This window comes from Phoenix dactylifera, chromosome 3 (assembly GCF_009389715.1).
Source record: "Phoenix dactylifera cultivar Barhee BC4 chromosome 3, palm_55x_up_171113_PBpolish2nd_filt_p, whole genome shotgun sequence".
NCBI classification, from domain to species: Eukaryota; Viridiplantae; Streptophyta; class Magnoliopsida; order Arecales; family Arecaceae; genus Phoenix; species Phoenix dactylifera.
In genome coordinates this window covers 20,090,899-20,107,578 of record NC_052394.1, presented here as the reverse complement: position 1 = coordinate 20,107,578, position 16,680 = coordinate 20,090,899, and the positions used below count along the sequence as shown (strand labels likewise).

The following is a 16,680-nucleotide window of genomic DNA, read 5'->3' as shown; positions in this document are numbered from 1 at the left end:
TGCAGCATGGTGCTACCCATGCATGATTCTTGTGGTGATGGTGATGCAAGTGCACTGCCATTTTAATTTTCTATCATGCTCTAAATCAGCCATTTCATGTGTCTAACACAGAACACTTGCAAGGATAAAATTTGCATCCCTTGAGAACATACCATCAGCTTTAGGCTTATTGGCTTCTTTAATTTGCAAGTAAATGATGGAAAAGTTTTGAATAAATGACTAGCAATGTGCGTAAACAAAAATATCGACTGTATTTTGGCTAGACATACTTGCCCATACCTCACGCCAAGTACAAATCATGAACATGTGTGTTTATGAAATACAAATAATTAAATTATCTTTCTGGACCAGTGCTAGGATTGCGAATTGAGGCTTGCACTAATGGTTATGCTTCTTTGCTTGGATGTTGCATCCCCAAATCTGGATTTGGATAATTACAAGGATTTGCCTCCTTCTCTTCCTCTGAAGCGAAAAGAAAAGAAAAAAACTTGTGAGTTGTTCTATGCTTGAAATTAGGCCGACCTAGTTAGGGTTATTGAAAGCACTCCATCTTTAACTTTATGTCAAATTTTGGATTTGGATAATAATCAGCCAATGCCAAGGCAACAAAGCTAGCATCAAACCTACCCGCCCAGAACCCTCCTTAATTCCTACCAAGGTTCCCATCCCCGATGACAGAAATTAAGGATTGGTTTCCTTCTCTTCCTCTCATGCAAGGAAAAAGGTAAAAAAAAAGCTTGCAATTAGGCCAAGCTAGTTAAAATTATGGAAAGTACTCTATTCTTAACTTTATTGCTGTAATTGTGTTTTGAAAGGAAGGAATTCTGCAGCTTGTTTCATCTAAATACATACAGAAAACAAAGGGGGAAGATTCTCTCTCTATAAATAAGGCAAGTAACAAATAATTAAAAGTCTATTTTGATTCCCTTGTAGAAGCTTGGGCATCTTGTGCGAGTACTTTATCCTTCTTTTAGGTTAAGGAGCAGAATTTGTCCCTCAAAGGATCTTTTTAAGGAGTACTGGCTTCAAGTTCTATAAATCAGAGGATCATTTACCAGTGAATTTTCTTTTGTTTATCTGTTTCTGCATTGCATTTTAACGTGCTCAAACCGCCATACCCAACCTTTGCAAAGCCCTGCTTTATTTTTTATGAGAAGCTCTGTTTTAACCTTATTTCCTATTCTATATGCCACAAGGTTTAAGTTGTTCACTACAAAAAAAGTGGTTCATAAATCATATATGTTCTAGTATGAACTCTGGTAGCCAAACTTGATCCAACCTTGTTAAGTTAGATCTAATTATATCTGGAATCAGACTCTATCCTGCTACAGTGAGCATAAGGACAGATCTGATCCAAAGGACTATATATGCAATACAATTCCTTGCTATACGAAAGATCTGATCCAGGGTAGTGGTAGGGGGCGGTTGCCGGTTGTTCGACATATCAGTTTTAGGAGCGGAGTTGCGAGCTGCTTGGGCAGGTCTTCACCATACGCGGCAGGTGCTGCGGACCAGCTCGATCATCTTAAAGGGCGATTCGGCTACAATTATTGAGTAGATTCGGCGAGGATCGGGTGGTGAGAGCACAGACCACTCTCTGATCTGGGTGTTGGGAACCCGCCCATGCCGCTGATATTTCAAAACAAAAATCAGATGGCAGCGGAAAGGGGGCATGTGCGGGATCGACGTTCATCGCATGAACGTTGTTTCGAGACCTTTCGTAATTAGGTAGGAATTAAAACTTTTAAAATTATTAGGAAGATCAAATCTTCACCTTGCGCGGGTAGATGATCACCGCAAATCTGAATTCGTGGTTTTGGAAGAGGGTTCGCTTGAAGCCGTTCAAACGTCCGGCCTCTACGGGTATCCACACGAAGCAGGATCCGATCCAAGCTCTCTATCTCACCGGGGTGCTAGCTCCCTTGCAGAGATAGCTTTGATGGCTGATGTCCTCTCTTTCAATCAACTCTTGATTGCACTTGAGAGGAGGAAGAAGAAGGATGAAGAAGAGGAAGAAGATCAAATCCCTTCGCAGCTTTCTTCTCTTCACACGCGCTGAAGCCAAGGAAGAAGACCAAGAGGAGGGAGACGCCTCCTCTTCTTTTCCCCTTGCTGATGGCGGCTGAACCAAGGAGAGATGGAGAGGGGGTGGCCACGTGATGAAGAGGAGAAAGGGTCATCTAGGGCGCCGGCCCTAGTCCTCTTTTAATAAGGATGAAGGGCTCCTACAAGTTAGGAGCCTTGACAACTTTCCAAGAGGGGGCGCCGGCCCCCCTCTCTCTTCATGTCGCACCTAATCAAGTGGAGAGGGGCTGATGCCCCTCTTACTTGGTTAGCCTAATCCTCTTCCAAAGAGGATTAGGTCCCTCTTTCATGGTTTAATCCTAATCTAATTAGGATTGGCCAAATTGGGTTTAATCTATGCTAGTCCTAATCCAATTAGGACTTGAATGGACCATGACTTAATTGAACTCTTCAATCCTAATCCAATTAGGAGTCATGTTGATTCATTAGATTAATAATTAATTTAGACTTAAGGAATCCTAATCCAATTAGGATGTATTTAATTTTAGTCCTAATCCAATTAGGACTCTATTTGAATCCGAAGTCCTAATCCAATTAGGATTTCTAGGAATCCTACTCCAAGTAGGAATCCAATTTTAATTCAAAATTTCTAATCTCATTAGGATTGTAGGAATCCTATTCCAAGTAGGAATTCCAGTCCTACTCCAACTAGGATTCCCAGTCCTAATCCAATTAGGACTCTAGGTATCCTACTCGAAGTAGGACTCTTGTTTCAAAGTCCAATTAATTAATTCCCTTTGTTCCTTCTTCAACTTCTTATCAATCAAATTGATTACTTGTGATTTCTAATCACGATTTCAACCATCGGATCGGTCAATACTTCTAGTGTGTGTGACCCCATAGATTCTATTCTGACTGGTAGTGAGATATATTGTGATCTCTATCTCAATATCATTGAAAACTCCTTTCAATGGGTTGGAACGATTCCAACTCAACTCATTAGGGTTTATCGATCATCAAGATAATCCCTATGAGTCCCACCATCCCACCAGTGACACCTAGCAGCATGTAGTGGCTACCCAGCAGAATGGAATGATGAACCTCTAGGTGCAGTTAACGTGTGATACAATCCTACTATCGTGGATCCCTACAGGACGGAGGTCATGGACAACTCGTCAAACCCCATCGTCTGTCATATGTCAAGATTTATTCGACTCGAGTTCGATAGTGGAAAACTCTTTTTCCACTTTAACTGCCCTGGCCAAGGTCTTAGAACTCAGTCTAAACAAATCACATAGGATCCACTCCTCTTCTATCAAGGTCGATAGATTCCTTATAGGTGCATACCCTACTCCTACAGTGAACTTACTACAGCCAATCTACACTGCATGGACCCCATATGGCTAGAGACCATGTATGTGTGCAGTCAAACTACAATAAACCTCACTGTGAGTAGCCGAAGCACCGCAGGTCAAAGGACAGTCACACTACTGCAACATCAAAGCAAGTCACTGACGAGTGGATAGACATCCAAGTGACTTCTTGTCTTGGTCACGCTCAGTACCCTTGTTCTCTAACAAGCACCTGCAGTATCACTTCAGTGTCCCTACACTGTGGACTCAAGTCTCGTCCATCCAGAAGGAAAGTGATCTGTGCACTGATCGGATCGATCACCGTCCTCGTTGATGATCCATTGATCAGGAGCATTTAGAAATTATCACCAATGATACATGGCTTAAATTCTCAACTCTTGAGAATATGTATCATCATCTTATTAATTTCTTGGACGATTCATAGACACATAAACAATATGAATGAAAAGATGCCTTTTATTTATTCAATAATAAATAGTCAAGTACAAAATTATGTCCCTAGAATTAACAATGTGTCAGCCAAATTGGCTTCTAGGGCATACATCTTAACAATCTCTCCACTTGCACTAAAAGCCAATTGGTCATATATCTTAGGCCCATCTTCTCAAGGTGGGCTTTCAGTCTTTTTTCTGACTCAGCTGCCTTAGTGAACGGGTCTGCCACGTTATCCCGGAGTCTACTCTCTGACCTCTACATCATAGTCGCGTATGAAATGGAAGCCGCCGCTCTATGTGCTTGGACTTCTGATGAGACCATGGCTCCATAGCTAGTGCTATGGTGCCATGTTATCGCAGTAAAGTGTTTATGGCATCTAATGACATTACACCTAACTCTGCAATTAACTTTTATCAGAAGGTTTCCACTGCCATCCTTTAGATACGGCTTAAGATTCAGCTTCTAAGGTAGAATCTATAATGATCGGTTGTTTGAACTCTTCAATTACTGAACCACAATTGCACATATTCTGATGTAGCTTTCTATCATCAATATGTGTGCATCCTTCTACTTCAACTCTGATCTTTTTCCCAAAGACCAAGAACATGTCCCTAGTTCTTCTCAAGTACTTAAGACTGTTCTCACAGCTATCCAGTGCTTCTTGCTGGATTCGACTGATATCTGCTTGTGACACTCACAAGCAAGAGCTATATCAGGTCGTATACACAGCATGGCATACATGAGGCTTCCTATTGCCGATGCATAAGGAATCTTGCTCATGCGTTGAATCTCCTCAGATGTGTTGGGGCACATCTTCTTGGAGAGATGAATTCCATGCCTTAGGGGTAGAGACCCCTCTTGGAGTTTTTCCATGCTGAACCTCTTTCAGCACCTCCTCTATGTACATCTTCTGTGAAAGGCCAAGCATCCTTTTAGATCTATCTCTATAGACCTTTATTCCCAAAATATAGGATGCTTCCCCAAAGTCTTTCATGGAGAATTCTTTTGACAACCAGACCTTGACCGAGGTTAGCATGGGAATATCATTCCCAATCAGGAGAATGTCATCTACGTACAGTACGAGAAAAACGACAGCACTCCCACTAACCTTTTATAAACACATGGTTCCTCTTCATTTTTGATGAAATCAAACGTTTTGATTGCATCATCGAAACGAGTGTTCCAACTCCGAGAGGCTTGCTTTAGTCCATAGATGGACCTTTGCAGCTTGCAGACCTTGTGATCTCCATCACTGGAAGTGAAACCCAAAGGCTGTTCCATAAGATATCTCATCAAGAATCCATTCAGGAAAGCAGTTTTCACATCCATCTGCCAGATTTCATAGTCATGAAATGCTGCAATGGCAAGCAATGTCCGATGGATTTTAGCATGGTACAGGTGAAAAGGTCTCCTGATAGTCAATACCTTCGCGCTGACATACCCTTTCGCCACAAGCCTGCCTTAAGGTCTCTACCTCTCCATCCGAACCTATCTTCCTTTTGTAGATCCATTTGCATCCAATAGGTACAATACCTTCTGGTGGATCTACTAAGGTCCAGACTTGGTTGGAATGCATGGAGTCTATTCTGACTTCATAGCTTTCAGCCATTTCTCGGAATCGATATCAGATATCGCCTCGTTGTAGGTTTTGGGATCCTGTATGTGATCCCTATCTCCCACTAGGAATATTTCCTCGGTATCCTCTTCTAGTATACCTAAGTATCTATCGGGAGGATGGGAGACCCTACTAGATCTACGAGGTGGTTGAGGGACATCGTGTACTGGCTCCTTATGAATAGGTTCTATAGGATCCATGACTCGTTGCTTTTTCAGAGACTTTCTCTCAAGCTCAATTTTCTCCCACGCCTCTATCAAGGATAACTGATTTCCAAGAAGATGGCATGACGGCTCACAAACACATTGTGATCCTCTGAGACGCAAAAATTGTATCCTAATGACTCTTTAGGATATCCTATAAAACGAGCACTTATGGTCCTAGCCTCTAACTTGTCCGCCTGTAGTCGCTTGACGTGGGCCGGACATCCCCAAATCTTGAGATGACCCAGACTTGGTTTCTTACCATGCCATATCTCATACGGTGTGGTAGGAACGGATTTAGAGGGAACTCTATTCAATAAATAAATCGCTGTGAGTAGGCATCTCCCCAAAGAAAATAGGTAAATCAGTGAAGCTCATCATGGACCTGACCATGTCCAACAGGGTCCGATTTCTCCTCTCTGACACCCCCGTTGAGTTAGGTGTACCCGGAGGTGTCCATTGTGAGACTATGCCGTTTTCTTTGAGATAGTCCCGGAATCTCCACTAAGGTATTCTCCTCCTCGATCTGATCGAAGAGCCTTAAGAGGTTTTCCAGTTTGTTTTTCTACTTCATTCTTGAACTCTTTGAACTTTTCAAAGGATTCAGACTTGTGTCTCATAAGATACACATACCCATACCGTGAATAATCATCGGTAAAGGTAATGAAGTATGAATAACGTCCCCTGGCTAGCACATCGAATGGCCACATACATCTGTATGTACTAGGGTAAGTATTTCGGTGGTCCTCTCCCCATGTCCTACAAAGGGCAGTCTAGCCATCTTTCCTTGAAGACAGGACTCGCAAACTGGATATGACTCGGAAGTCAATGAGCTAAGAGCCCATCTTTATCCATTTTGTTCATCCTATCTTCTCCAATATGGCCAAGTCTGAGGTGCCACAATATCTTTGGTTTATCTCATCTCTGGATCTTTTGGATCCTTTGGCACTCACATCTTGCTCGTAACATTCACAGATACATCCATATGTAAATGATAGAGACTGTCAATCAAAACCACGTGCGACTATTTTATTTCTTAAATAAATAGAACAGCAGTCTTTGTCAAATGTAAAAACATGACCTTCCTGTGCTAGACATGAAACAGAAATCAAATTTCTGCTAGCAACAGGTACATAATAGCAGTCTCTAAGTATTAAACTAAATCCAGACGGTAGTCGCAGATGGTAGGTGCCCACAGCCACAGCAGCAACTTTTGCCCCGTTGCCAACCCGAAGGGTTACCGCACCTTCCGCCAGCCTTCTACTTTCCTTTAGACCCTGCATGGTAGTGCGCAAATGAGCACTAGAACCAGAATCTATAACCAACTAGAAGTAGAAAAACCGTTAGATAGTTTCAATTATGAGCAAGTCTATACCTTCTGAAGGTGTGTCACCTTTCTTGTTCTTCAGGCTCTCGAGGTATGAAGGACAGTTTCTCTTCCAGTGGCCTTCGACATTGCAGTGGAAACATTTTCCTTTGTCGTTAGCCTTTTTCTTTTGAACTTCCTTCTTTGGCTTCTTGTCTTTCTTCTGCTTCTTAGCAGGCTTCTTTTTCTTCCAAGTAGACTTTCTCTTGGAACCAGAAGTCAACTCAGCAGCAAGGACATTGCCCCTTGAACCTTTCAAGGCTCCCTCAGCAGTTACCAACATGTTGATTAGTTCAGTCTTAGTGCATTCAATCTTATTCATGTGGTAGTTTACTATAAACTGACCAAATGAATCAGGAAGTGACTGTAGGATCAAATCCACTTGTAATTCCTTGTGCATGTCCATACCGAGCTTCTCAAGCTCCTCTAGGTCCTTGATCATGGTCAGACCGTGATCATGGACAGACTGCCCTCGCGCATCTTCGCTTTGAAAAGCCTCTTGGACACTTCAAAACGAGCTGTGCGACTCTGCTCACCATACAACTCTTGCAGGTGTGCCAGTATGTCCCTAGCAGTCTTTATATTTTCATGCTGGCATTGGAGTTCATTAGACATGGATGCCATCATATAGCATTTTACTCTAATGTCATCATCCAACCACTTTTTATGCATCTCACGCTGAACATCAGTAGGACGTGCTGGTATGTGGGGATATCTGAATCGAGTATGTAGCCTATCTTCTCACAGTCCAAAACTATTTTGAGATTTCTAAGCCAGTCTTGTAATTGGTTCCGGTCAGTCGGTTGGTCTCAAGAATACGGGTCAAAGGGTTTGAAGCCGACATTGTATCTGCAGAGAGTAAAGATTCTAGTTAGACTTTTGTACTTGATCCTAATCTGTCTAAGGTCTTTTAGAACAAATGTAACTCCCACTATTTTCTCGAATTCCTCACACTCCCCTGGTAGGAAAACGGAAATCCCACACGACTAGGGTTTCTAGTGGGTACTGCGGTCCCACCGATTTACATGCCACCTCACCTAACAGTTATTGGTGACACATAGATGGATGAGTGTACAACTCTTGTACAATGCTTCTCAAGCATGTTGCAGTGTAACTTGGTCTCTAAGCCATGAAGACCTCACCTAACAGTTATTGGTCCCATTTCTTAGTTAAGTCAGACCCACCGTATAACCGTAGGAATAAAGTCGTCATTGGGTCCTCACCTAACAGTTATTGGTGCCCAACCCCACCTTTACCCTACAACATCTCATGTCTATAGAGAGGTCCAGCCCCCCGATGCAACTTGACCACTGTGTCCAGCCGAGACAAATCAACATCAGAAAGGCCTTAGCAGCTCTACTACAGTGGAAGACCTATTGACTTAATATTGGTTAATCAGGTCTTAGTGTTTGCAACTTGAGCCCTTCATAAGAGGTAATCGAACAATTGGCCAGGTAAGCAGGTGGGAGGCTCCCCTTACTCAGAGAGTAAGGTCCTAATTAAGTAACCACCTTTCATGCTTTCCTAGACACCAATTAGATCAATTAATCTAATATGACTTGCTCATGTCGGTTCACTCTCGACTTGATTGAGGAGGTTTTGATTTAGGTCTCAATTGGGTTTGCTACATCACATGTAAACCTATCTACCCGACTCGCATTCACATCACATGCAAACGGCGCATGCAGGCAGTTATAATCGCATCAAATTAAAGCTAAACTTTAACTAGGTGATGATCATGGATTCTAATTAGGTCGTATTACAAGCACATGCACATCAATCGATCAAGTGGTCTTCAACTCTTGAATTGGTTCCAAGCCTCCTTGATTCGATCCTTGATCAACTCTTGATCCCATCGCCATCAACCGCTTAGATCACCTTTCATCTCATGCCTTTGCTTCAACTTGATCGTTGATGTACATCACATCACAGAAATACAACCAGATGTAAAATAAAAATAAAAATAAATTACATCTCCTTTTAGGAGGCACGCAGGCCTCTCAAAACATCAAATAAGATGCATGCAAGCATCTGAAAAATTACATGACATCGCAGATCACATCGCAGGTCATTACATTTGATACCAAAAGGGTTTGAATCCTATGATCATCACCGTATGCAACAATTATAATTTTCAGATCTGAAAACTAACTGATTATATCATGACATAGGTCGCTGATCATGCTAATCATGATTCTAAACTTTGTAATCCCATTAACAATGCAATTAGAATCATCTTTTTATCACATAAAAATCAGCATAAAAAATCAGCACCCCTGAAAAATCTGCATGCAGAATTTTTCAGCATGCATGATCATTCAATTTTCAGATCTAATATGCCTTTAGATATTTAATTCTTACCTTAATCTACGAAGCCTAGGCTCTGATACCACTGTTGGGAACCCGCCCATGCCGCTGATATTTCCAAAAATCAGATGGCAGCGGAATCGGCATGCACGGGTTCGACGTTCATCGCATGAACGTTGTTTCGAGACCTTTCGTAATTAGGTAAGAATTAAAACTTTTAAAACTATTAGGAAGATCAAATCTTCACCTTGCGCGGGTAGATGATCACCGCAAATCTGAATTCGTGGTTTTTGGAAGAGGGTTCGCTTGAAGCCGTTCAAACGTCCGGCCTCTACGGGTATCCACACGAAGCAGGATCCGATCCAAGCTCTCTATCTCACCGGGGTGCTAGCTCCCTTGCAGAGATAGCTTTGATGGCTGATGTCCTCTCTTTCAATCAACTCTTGATGTGCTTGAGAGGAGGAAGAAGAAGGATGAAGAGAGGAAGAAGATCAAACCCTTCGCAGCCTTCTTCTTTTCCACGCGTTGTGAAGAAGAAGACCAAGAGGAGGGAGACGCCTCCTCTTCTTTTCCCTTGCTGATGGCGGCTGAACCAAGGAGAGAGGAGAGGGGGTGGCCACGGATGAAGAGGAGAAAGGTCATCTAGGGCGCCGGCCCTAGTCCTCCTTTAATAAGGATGAAGGGCTCCTACAAGTTAGGAGCCCTTGACAACTTTCCAAGAGGGGGCGCCGGCCCCTCTCTCTTCATGTCGCACCTAACAAGTGAGAGGGGCTGATGCCCCTCTTACTTGGTTAGCCTAATCCTCTTCCAAAGAGGATTAGGTGCCTCTTCATGGTTTAATCCTAATCTAATTAGGATTAGCCAAATTGGGTTCAATCTATGCTAGTCCTAATCCAATTAGGACTTGAATGAACCATGACTCAATTGAACTCTTCAATCCTAATCCAATTAGGAGTCATGTTGATTCATTAGATTAATAATTAATTTAGACTTAAGGAATCCTAATCCAATTAGGATATTTAATTTTAGTCCTAATCCAATTAGGACTCTATTTGAATCCGAAGTCCTAATCCAATTAGGATTTCTAGGAATCCTACTCCAAGTAGGAATCCAATTTTAATTCAAAATTCCTAATCTCATTAGGATTGTAGGAATCCTATTCCAAGTAGGAATCCCAGTCCTACTCCAACTAGGATTCCCAGTCCTAATCCAATTAGGACTCTAGGAATCCTACCCGAAGTAGGATTCTTGTTTCAAGTCCAATTAATTAATTCCCTTTGTTCCTTCTTCAACTTCTTATCAATCAAATTGATTACTTGTGATTCCTAATCACGATTTCAACCATCGGATCGGTCAATACTTCTAGTGTGTGTGACCCCATAGGTTCTATTCTGACTGGTAGTGAGATATATTGTGATCTCTATCTCAATATCATTGAAAACTCCTTTCAATGGGTTGGAACGATTCCAACTCAACTCATTAGGGTTTATCGATCATCAAGATAATCCCTATGAGTCCCACCATCCACCAGTGACACCTAGCAGCATGTAGTGGCTACCCAGCAGAATGGAATGATGAACCTCTAGGTGCAGTTAACGTGTGATACAGTCCTACTATCGTGGATCCCTACAGGACGGAGGTCATGGACAACTCGTCAAACCCCATCGTCTGTCATATGTCAAGATTTATTCGACTTGAGTTCGATAGTGGAAAACTCTTTTTCCACTATTACTGCCCTGGCCAAGGTCTTAGAACTCAGTCTAACAAATCACATAGGATCACTCCTCTTCTATCAAGGTCGATAGATTCCTTATAGGTGCATACCCTACTCCTACAGTGAACTTACTGCAGCCAATCTACACTGCATGGACCCATATGGCTAGAGACCATGTATGTGTGCAGTCAAACTACAATAACCTCACTGTGAGTAGCCGAAGCACCGCAGGTCAAAGGACCAGTCACACTACTGCAACATCAAGCAAGTCACTGACGAGTGGATAGACATCCAAGTGACTTCTTGTCTTGGTCACGCTCAGTACCCTTGTTCTCTAACAAGCACCTGCACTATCACTTCAGTGTCCCTACACTGTGGACTCAAGTCTCGTCCATCCAGAAGGAAAGTGATCTGTGCACTGATCGGATCGATCACCGTCCTCGTGATGATCCATTGATCAGGAGCATTTAGAAATTAATCACCAATGATACATGGCTCAAATTCTCAACTCTTGAGAATATGTATCATCATCTTATTAATTTCTTGGACGATTCATAGACACATAAACAATATGAATGAAAAGATGCCTTTTATTTATTCAATAATAAATAGTCAAGTACAAAATTATGTCCCTAGAATAACAATGTGTCAGCCAAATTGGCTTCTAGGGCATACATCTAACACTGGGATATTGGGATGATGGTGAGGGATGGTGTGGCCTTTAAAGCCAAGCATGTATTCAGAGAGGCCAATGGGGCGGCTGACTGGTGCGGCATACGCGGCCCACCACTCAGGATACGCCCTGTGGGCAGGAGAGAGAGATGTCACTGGCACTCCATGATATTGTGTATTTTGATTTTTTTTGGATGTATTCGTACACACGTTGTATGAAGAACCCGTTAAAAAAAAAATATATTTATATGCTCGCACCCTCAAATAAAAAAAAAAAAAAAATGATGCAAGGTCTTCTCATTATGAGAGGACAACATGTATTATCATTTTTTAACTCGGATAAAAGTGGGGGAATATATGAAAACTCATAAAAATATTGCCGGGCAATTTTTCACCGCAAAAAAGTATGGATGATTGTAACTACATGAATTCTGGTGATCTAATTTGATAAATATACTCCCATTTTAGAGTGTTTTGCCACGAAATATATTACTTGAAATGTACTTTTACTAGTAAGTAGACACATGCAATCATATCTAGCGAAAAATATAAATATAAAAATTTAGATTATAATATATTAATTTTAAAAATAATAACAAAAATATAATTTTTTTAATTAAATCAGACGATATATAAAATGGATTCTTATGAGATTTTAACAGTAGAGCAGAAATATAACTATGTTAGAGTGGTATTAACCAATAACTAATTTACTGCTCAATTCACAATTCAACGTGATAATTAGGAATTGGCATCAATTGATTCAATATACCACTCAACCGGTTGCCGTTTTCCATACAAGATCGATGATATAAAGAGTAATACATAGCATTTTTCATTCAAAATTTATCAAAACATAAAAAGATCTAGATAGGCAAAATATAGAACCGAAACAACCATTGGCGAACCAAATTTTTAGTTTACCTAGGACTTGATCAGCAAAAGGTGATTGTTTTTTTTTTTTTTGTGTGTGTGTGTACTGGTCTCTCACTACATACGGCCGTGAGTATGCCTGAAATAATCACAGTACAAAATGCATTCTAGTACCAATAGCACTTGCTCCAATGCCCTCCAGGTAACGTCTCCAGAGTGATGTACTGCGAAGGCGACCCAGTCTGCCGTCTATGCCGTCGCCTCCCGAAATACATGCATGACAATAAAGGAATCAGACTCCTCCAGAAGGTGGTAAATATCCCTAATTAGGGGGTGCAAGTCTATCCTAGCACATCTGCTCTGGATCCAATCGATCACTATAACCGAATCGCCCTCAAGAAAGATCCACCGCGCATCCATGTGCACTCTGACATAGATGAGGCCCTTCCATGTCACACGCAGCTCCACCATTGAGACTGACTCACCAAAAATGCGCTGGCCTCCTATTGCAATCGGTCTGGAGTCCTGGTCTCGAATCACAAAACGACGATTGTTTATAGAAAAAATATAAAAGATATTGTTATTTAAAAAATTACAACGAATTGCAAAATGACATACATAAATCCAAATATCTTACTTCTATTTACCTTATTTTCTAATCAAAATAATTAATAGTATTACAAAATATATTATAATTATATATAAATATTAATTCTACAATAATAATTAATATATTTTATAAGATTAAATAATTTATAGGACTAATAAATATATTTTTATAGAATATATTAATAAATAATGTACTGATATTTTATTATAATATATTTTATATGATTAATAAATATATTTTTTATGGAATATATTAGGTAATCTTGATATTTTATGATGAGTGATCTTAGATTCCTATGGAATACTAAATAGATTACTTATGGATACTTGAAAATTTTTAATCACTAAATATATTATATCAAACGTAGTGGCCTTAAATTATCGAGGATTAGATTACTCCGGAAATAAGAATTGATCTAAGATCATCTCGGTGTTCTCATTTAAGTCACCCAACGCTACCTAAAAGTCAAAGGAAGATAGATGAGCCACTTCTAAATGAAGCACGGTGCCATATATTAGATAATTATGATAAAATAGCATTATGCCGACATACGAGCACACTGCATGGAAAAAAGAAAAGAAAAGGACAAGACGAATATTTATAGCATATTTTACAATATGCTATAAATATGTTATATATAATATTTTATAAAAAAAACATGTGAAGGTGGGCCGGCCAACATGAATAGATGCAGTGCGGTTTGCTTTATAAAAGTAGAGAAGGGAAAGAGACAAGCCTTGACCTTGCCGCTTGGGTGATAGTGGTAGAGATAGGGATGAAACTTCATAGAATCGGTGACACTTTTGGAGGAGCTCGCCGGCATTTCTGACCTGCCCTTCTAGTTCCGAGTTACCGTCAGCCGTTGACGTCGCGGTTAGGATCATGGCGACGCCGAGCACAGCGCCGTTAGGCAGCGCGGTGGCGGTGGCGGTGGTGGGCCCGCAGTTTTGCGCGCCGTACCGGTGGATCTCACCGTCACGAAGAAGGCCATCAGCCTGACGGACGGCGACTTCGCCGTCACGGACGTGAACGGAACGGTGTGTTCAAGGTGAAGGGCACTTTTCTCAGCATCAGGGACCGCCGTGTCCTCCTCGACTCCGCCGGCAATCCCCTCGTCTCCATGCAACAAAAGGTTGGCTTTCTCTTTCTTCCCCGTTTTTTTTTTTAGTTATCATCTTAAGAGAGAGGGCTTTTCTTTTGATTGTTATTACCTCCAACTTTTGTTTGAATTTATGATCTTAATGAATTCTTTTATTTTCGCCATTATTTTCGTAGAAAAAATATAGTTTTTTTTCCATTTCTGAAGTCCTTCTTGAACTCCATGATTTTTCCTTTATTGATCTTTTGGCAGAAAATGGCCTAGGATTTAGGATAAAAATCTTTTCATTTTTTTAATTCATTCTACTGAAAAAACAGATCGTCAACTAGATCTTCTTCTTAACTTTTTTAAAGGAATTGATCTACTTGATCTCATCAACTAGTTGAATCACCCTCAAAAACACAACATATTTGACATGATGAGGAGAAACCACAGCAACTCTATTATTATTATTATTATTATTATTTGCTTTTCTTTTTTCAACTGCGGATCTAGCAAATTCATTATCTGTTTCTGGGCGTTTTGGAATTCATTGGATTATCTCAACGAAATCAAACTTTAGGATGTTGAATTTAATACAGAAAACAAATAATCAATAAATTTTATTTTTACTATCCAATATTTGGTAAGATAGTAAGGCAAGACACGTGTAATTAATAGTTGTCAGCATATAACCTCATATATTCGTGGCTTTATAATTTTACAGATAATGTCCGCGCACAGAAGATGGCAAGTCTATAGGGGAGACAGCTCCGACTCAAAAGATCTATTATTCAGCGTCAGGAAGTCATCACTCAATTCCAAATTCAAAACAGCGGCTCGATGTGTTCTTGGCGCTAACACCAGTGAGCAAGCTTGTGACTTCAAGATCAAAGGAAGTTATTTGAGAGGTCCATGCCACCATTTACTTGGGAGTCTAATACCATCATAGCTCAAGTAAGAATTGCTCTCTCTTAATTTCCGTGATTCTTTTAATTAATTTTCTCACACATCTCTTATCTACGTTTATCTGGTGGTGCAGATGAGTCGCAAGTACACGGTTAAAAACTAGTTCTTGGGAAGGACACGTTTGGGGTGACCGTCTATCCCAATGTGGACCATGCCTTCGTCGTGGCTCTCATCGTGATTCTTGATGAGATTAATAGACAGAGATGGCTCAGATTGATGTCGTTTCAAGCGTTGTGGACTTTGTGTCTGTAATAATAAATGCTTGGGCTTTGTGAGGTGTTGCATACTATACCATATATATAAAACAGCTGGGAATAAATACTGTAACCTGAGCCTCCTTGACTGGTAGCGTGTATTTTCTTAATCATTTCTTCTGCTTTTCTTTCTTTTCTTTTCTTTTGATTTCTTTTCTTTTTGGTGCTTTGGTTGAGATATTTTTCCAAAGTGTGGATAAGATCTTATACTCCCCCATTGCCCCGATTTATCCTTGACCTTTGATTGGTTCTCAGTACCGGTGGATCTGGATTATATGCTCCTTAGCTTTAACCAAGCTAAGAAGCTTCAGTTCACTGGGATTATTTGTTCCTTATCTTTTAACCAAGCTAAGAAGCTTCAGTTTAGAAACAAAGCGAGAAAAGAAGGTAAGGGCAATTCCTTTTGTCATAGGTTGTCTGTCTGTATCATCAATTTCCGAGTTGGCTAGGATGGATCTTCCTTCATGTTATGCATCATAACTTTAGTCATATAATATTCAATATCATAAAGCTATCTGTTAGGGGAAAAAACCCTAAGTCATATATCCACAGAGGCGCTCGCCCGAAGAGCGCCGACCGAAAGCTGCTGGCCAAGAAGTGCCGACGGAAAGCCACTCGCCGACAGAGCGCCGACGGAAAGCTGCTCGGCCAAAGGATGCCGACCAGGAGCACTCGACTAGAGGGTCGACCAGAGCGCGCGCCAAGAGTGCCCCACCCAAAGCTGCTCGGTTAGAAAGTGCCGACCAAAGACAGCGCCAAGGCGCTCTGCTAGAAGGTGCTCGCCTAAGGCGCCGACCAGGAGTACTTGAAGCAACCCCGCCACAGGCGCCCATGGGCGACCAGCTCGGCTCGGCACTCTTGCCGAGCCGATGCCTTAACCAAATGTTTAACCTCCGCCTAAAGTCCAAGGGACTGACAACTCCTACGGTTGCGACCTGCACTATCTCCAAGCCATCAAGGCATAAGATCTTCGCAGGTATTCGGCACGACCTGCCATTAATGCACGAGACTCTCTCAAGTCTCCGATGCACTCAGTCATTTAATGAACACGCCCAAGACGATCTCCGTCACTGAACCATCAAGAGCGCATGGCTCTACCTGACCGCCGGTTCATTTGGTAATAAATGCACTTACCATCCACAGACCCAGGCCGCTACGGCCGGCGGTTCAACCCACTCAACAGGTC

General features: G+C 41.3%; 1 pseudogene; it reads left to right on the top strand.

Moving 5' to 3' along the window:
• The first annotated feature begins 13,926 nt into the window (after positions 1 to 13,926).
• On the top strand, positions 13,927 to 15,582 carry LOC120110302 (annotated as a pseudogene).
• Positions 15,583 to 16,680: the final 1,098 nt, after the last annotated feature.